The following is a 5,743-nucleotide window of genomic DNA, read 5'->3' as shown; positions in this document are numbered from 1 at the left end:
CAGGTGATGTGAGTCTCCCCTTCTGCCTTGGCGCTGCCCACAGGAAGCGTTGTGATATATAGCTTGGCCTCACACACAGGTTTTGTGACTCTCCTGCTTGTGCACTGCCCATATGGGACAGTGTGGTATATTGCTGGGTCCACTACTCAGGCGTTGTAACTCCTCTGCCTGGGCCCTGCCTACAAGGGGCATTGTGACAGATCTCTGCACTCATCAGCCAGGTGATGTGATTCTATTCTCCTGCCTGGTCCGTTTACACAGAAGGGATTGTGACGTGTTGCTGGGCTTAGCACCAAGTTGATGTAGAATCTTCTGCCTGGATCAAGTTCACAGGTCTTGTGACATACTTCTGGGCCCATCACCTATTTAATGCGACTCTCCTCTCTTACCTGAGCATTGCCCATAAGAGAGATTGTGACATATCTCTCAGCCTAGCACCAGGATGATGTCAATTATCCCTGCCTGGGTCATGCCCACAGAGGGAAGTGTGACTTATAACTGGGCACAGCACACAGGTGAAGTGATACTTTTGCCTGGTCCCTACCTACAGGATTCATTGTCAAATACCTCTGGGCTCATCATCTAGACTATGTGACTCTCTACTTCTTCCTAGGGCCTGCTCACATAAGGAATGTGACATATTACTTTGCCCAGTACCTACATGGTGTGACATTTCTCATGTCTGGGCTTTGTCTTGGAGATGAATGTGACACATAGCTAGGCCTGGCCTCTAGGTTCTGTAACTTCTCCTTTTTCAAAATCCTACCCACCAAGGGCATTGAAACATCTCTCTGGGCACTTCACTTAAGTAATGTTACCCTGTTGCCTGGAGCCTCCCCTCAAGGGGTATTGTGACATATTGCTGGACCCAGTATCTATGTGATATACTCTCCTTTCTTGCCTTGGTCCTGCATACATTGTGTATTGTAATATATGGCTGGGTTCAATGACTAGGTGATGCAATTCTTATGCGTAGACCCTACCCACAGGGACATTGTGACATTTCTTTAGCTCTGACTCTCCTCTTCTGCCTTAGCCCTGACAAAAACGGAGGTGGTGACATATAACTGGACCTAGCAACCAGCTAATATGACTCTCCTCTTTTGCCTGCACCCAGCATATTTTGGGAATTGTGACATATCATTTATCTCAACACCTGCAGGATGAAAGGCTCCTGCCTGAGCCCAGCCATCAGTCAAAATTGTCATTCTCCCACACGAACACAGCCCATAATTGAGGTTCTGAATCTCACACCCAGAGGCAGTCAAAACTTGGAAAATTGGCTCTCATAAGTGGATGTTGTCCACAAGTGGGTTTGTGACTCCCTGACCAAGATCCAAAACACTTGTGAGGCTGTGACTCCACTAAGATAACTCAGTTTTCAAAAGGCATTAAGGCTCTCATGGAAAAATACATTCCACCATTGAGATTGTGACTTATGTACATAGACGCAACACACAGGAGGCGTTGACTCTCATACCCAGAACCGGCACTTATGTGGGATTGTTAATCTCACCCAGGGAACTTCCTGCAGGTGTGACTCTGACGTACACCCCTATGTATGTTGCAGTGAGACAAGATCGCGCCACTGCATTCCAGCCTGGACAATAGAGTGAGACACTCTCAAAAGAAAAAAAAGGAGGCAATGACTTCTTCCTGCCTCTGCCTGAAGTTAGGGGTCCCTGTCCTCTGTTGGCACCTATCAGTCAAGGTGGATGGGGTCACGGGTCAACTCTTAGCTGAGCACAGGGCACTTCTCCTCTCGCTACCCCACACAGGTGAAGCTGCTGGTCATGGCTAACCCAGAGCTGCTCTGTGTCCCACAGTTCCTTGCTGAACCAGTAATATTTATGGGCTACAGCGTGATGTTTCACTGCATCATACTACACGGTACAGTGTGATGCAGTGAAACATCACACTATCCTCTGTAAACATGTATAATTATCATGTGTTAACTATATGATGTTTCACTGCATCACATTGTACCATATACACTGTACTGTGATCCAACCAGAGTAATTAGCATATTTTACACTTTAAATATTTATTTCCTTGTTCAAATCCTCTCTTCAAGCTATTATAGAATAAACGGTACATTATTATTAGCTATAGTCATCGTACTGTGTAATAGAACACCAGGATTTATTCTCCCTAACTGTAAATTTGTACCCAGTGACAAAGCTCTCCCCACTGCCTCATCCTTCTGCCATCACTAACCTCTGGTAACCACCAACCTACTCTCTCCTTCTATGAGATGGACTTCTTCAGATGTCACATGAGTGAGAGCGCGTGGTCTTTTTCTTTCTGTGCCTGGCTTATTCCACTTAACGTAATGTCCTCTAGGCTCATCCATGTTGACACAAATGAGGAACTTCATCCTGTTTTATGACTGAACATTATTCCTGTGTGTGTGTATAACATTTTCTTTATTCATTCTGTAGATGGGCACTTATACACTGTTGGTAGGAATGTAAATTACTACAAACATTTACCATTTCTATAAGGAGAACAGCATGGAGGTTTTACAATAAATTATAAATAAAACTACCATAAGATCCAGCAATCTCATTACCTCGTTTATATCAAAAGGAAACAAAATAAGCACTTCAAAAAGATAACTGCGCTTTCATGTTTATTAAGCAATATTCACAATAACCAAAACCATTATTTCTTCTTAGTATTTCTTAATTTACCTTTTTTTAATATATTACACCCTAAACTTTTAAAGGATTCATGTCTGGTTTCCAATTTCTGAGACTTATGAGTCACTGATCCTTTGACTATTGCCTTCCTGTTTAAAGAGTCTAGTAAAACAATTAATGCTTTTTATTTCTTCTCAATCTAACCTTCATATATAAATATATTTATATTTTCTATTAATTTGCCTTCTATAATATATATGACTACATTAATTGTGATCAGCATTTCACTATACTAGTCCTGTTTTCGGCTCAGCTATTTTAATATGCAATTTATATGTTTGTACATTAAATTGTTTTACAACACTTCCAATATCTTTACTTTTCATTTGCCTCTTTTCCAAACATAGCTTGACAAGCCCGTAGTTTCTTTCTACAATATTTTGATTTCTTATTTTTCCATTATATTGACTTAAACATTTAAATCTAATTCAAATCTGAGATTAATGTGCCATATTTCTTCTGATGCTTCACCCCAGTAGCTCATCTCTCTTGTGTGCAACATAATTTATAATTTAATCCTCACATATGGGAACACCACATTCCAATGCCGCAGGCAGTTCTCTTTGTTTATTTCATTTTGCCTTGTCAGAAGGAACATCCCACATGACCTGACAATCTTGTGATCAGACGCATCTGAGTGGAGCCCTGGCCTCTTAGGTCTGATTACTTCTCTACATCATTACCTTTATTTACTTCCAGTCCTGGGATGTTTTCTTTAATTTCCTTTGAACTATATTAGGCATTCTGTGAATTCTTGTAACTTCTTGGTGATTTTAGTTGTCTACATTAAGTGTTTAAAGTAAATTATTTTTCTGAAAAACCAGAAATATCCATAGTTACATATATGAGTGAAATATTTTACATAGATTTTCTACCGGCATCTATCACTACCTCATGAGAAAATTCCAAGTTTTTTCACTTGAAACACCCCTCCCATCAATAGACCATACTGTAATAATTTGTAGAATGTGATTACTTTTATACCATTAGAAACTTAATTATATATATGTACATATTTTTGAAATACTCCACTGCAATAAATAGTATATAGTCAAAAGTCTTCTTTTCTCTAACATAAAACTAATATGAGTCAAATTATTTACCTGAATTTGGAACTTTTGGCTTCAATTGCCATTCTGTCTCATCAGCACTTCCCTAATCCATAAAAGATATCATTTGTATTTTTTTAAATTCATAATTTATTGAAATGAGTTATTTATACATTATAAAATTTTTATGGCAATTTAAGACATTTTCAATAAATATATTGGGCTTGACAGCCCTGGCTACGTATTCCTTTGTACTCGAAATCAGATTTTTCTGGGCACAACTTCATTGCCTGCAATGATATTTATAAAAAGTATGAATGCCAGCACACGGACTATTTCAACATTGTACTCATTTGCTCGAGTATAAACATTTCATTAGCTATGAAACAAACCAAATACAAATGCTGAATGTATGGTACATATCAACAAATTCAGATTCCTCACGAAGGAAAACAATAAAAGACGAATTTTCTATGACATGTCAGCTGTTCATTAGTTCTTTAATATGATTTAGGCTATTCCAAATATAAGAAAATATATGCATCACTATCCATGTTTTCTCCACATTTTTTAATCTAGGTCCTGAAGGGCATAATTATATTGTCAGATTTATTTTTATATACTTTCAATGTTTCTTTTGATGTATTTTCTGTGCATCTTAGTATGAATATATGGATACAAGGACAAATGTACGTTTAAGTGGTTATATGAATTTTGCTTATATGGCTAATTGCTTATATGGATGCTATAAATGACAAGATAAAATAGTAAAGTTTGATAAACTTATCTGTGCCCTGTGAACTTTAGTTCACTTACTGTATAACTTAACTCAGTCACTAATAATTGGTTTAAAAATTGTTTTTTAAAAGCTGCAAACCACACTTTATTACACATTTCTGAATCAGGAAGGGGTAAACTGTGACACAGTTTTCTTGTGCCATTGACTTTTTTGGGGAGAAACGCTCTGCAATAAAATAAGGGTTTCCAAACTCTATTTTTAAAAAAGGTTGAGGATTCTTCTGTGATTAACCTTCACTCCTCAGTCTTTTTTACCCAAGGAATGGTTCTTAGGTCATCTTTTGGAAGTTTAGTTTCTGGAAAGTTTTCAGCAAACCTCTCCTGTGCTTTGTCCTAGTTTGTGTTGTTGCTGTTGTTGTTCTAGTTTTGGAGAAGGTGAGTCTCTTTAATCGAGGATGGTTTGTCTGTCTCCAATCCTGCACGTGTTTGCCGAAGCTGAAGCTGTATCAGAAATCTTATTCTCCTGCCATCGTTCCCCAGGCATTCTCCTGTTTTCAACACGTCTTTTTCAACATCTTCTGACCTTTGTCACTATCAGTAATTTCAGAATGAACAGATGCAGGAGCATCATCTCTCTGGAAATTCCCTTCACTTCCAATCTGCTCCCTATGTTTTCCAGCTCTATCTTTATAGTTTAAGTTGTCTAGTATCTTATCATCTTCATAGTCTGTATTCTGTAAACCATATTTTACTCATATATTTTAAAAATCCTTTTCTTCTATCCAACTCGTTTCCTTCTTAGTTAATGTTGGGCCAACACATGATTCATCTTTCTTATCGAGGAAAAGGTGAGCTCTAACCTACCATGGTTCACATCCAACACAGCTATCACTGCCAGCGTGAATGTGAGAAGATAAGGAGTTTCGATATCATGATCTTGCTGATCTGACAGTTGAGGCACTGACTTTATTTGGAAGACTAACATCATTAGAGTAGGTCTGACAATAATCTGAGATTGACTAAGGAGCATGGTTCTCTGTGAGTACTTCTACATCAGACTTTTATTATCTCCATTTCTGCCACAGCTGAGTACGTTACTGAGTTCTTCCAGCTGCGTGCAGAGCTCCTGGCGGTTGTTCGTGTCTCTCCAATCTCTCCAAGTTTCACTTTCTCTCCATGCTCACGTTCATAAGGGTCACATTTAGTTTTCAGCTGAACAATCCGTTTTTCATTAACAATTGTTCCATTTTGACG

General features: G+C 38.5%; 1 pseudogene; it reads right to left on the bottom strand.

Annotated features, from left to right (window-relative positions):
* Positions 1-4,783: 4,783 nt before the first annotated feature.
* LOC115834051 lies at positions 4,784-5,737 on the bottom strand (annotated as a pseudogene).
* Between the last annotated feature and the right edge of the window lie 6 nt (positions 5,738-5,743).

Source organism: Nomascus leucogenys, unplaced genomic scaffold, assembly GCF_006542625.1.
Source record: "Nomascus leucogenys isolate Asia unplaced genomic scaffold, Asia_NLE_v1 001262F_44854_qpd_obj, whole genome shotgun sequence".
NCBI classification, from domain to species: Eukaryota; Metazoa; Chordata; class Mammalia; order Primates; family Hylobatidae; genus Nomascus; species Nomascus leucogenys.
This window is presented reverse-complemented; position numbering and strand designations above follow the sequence as displayed.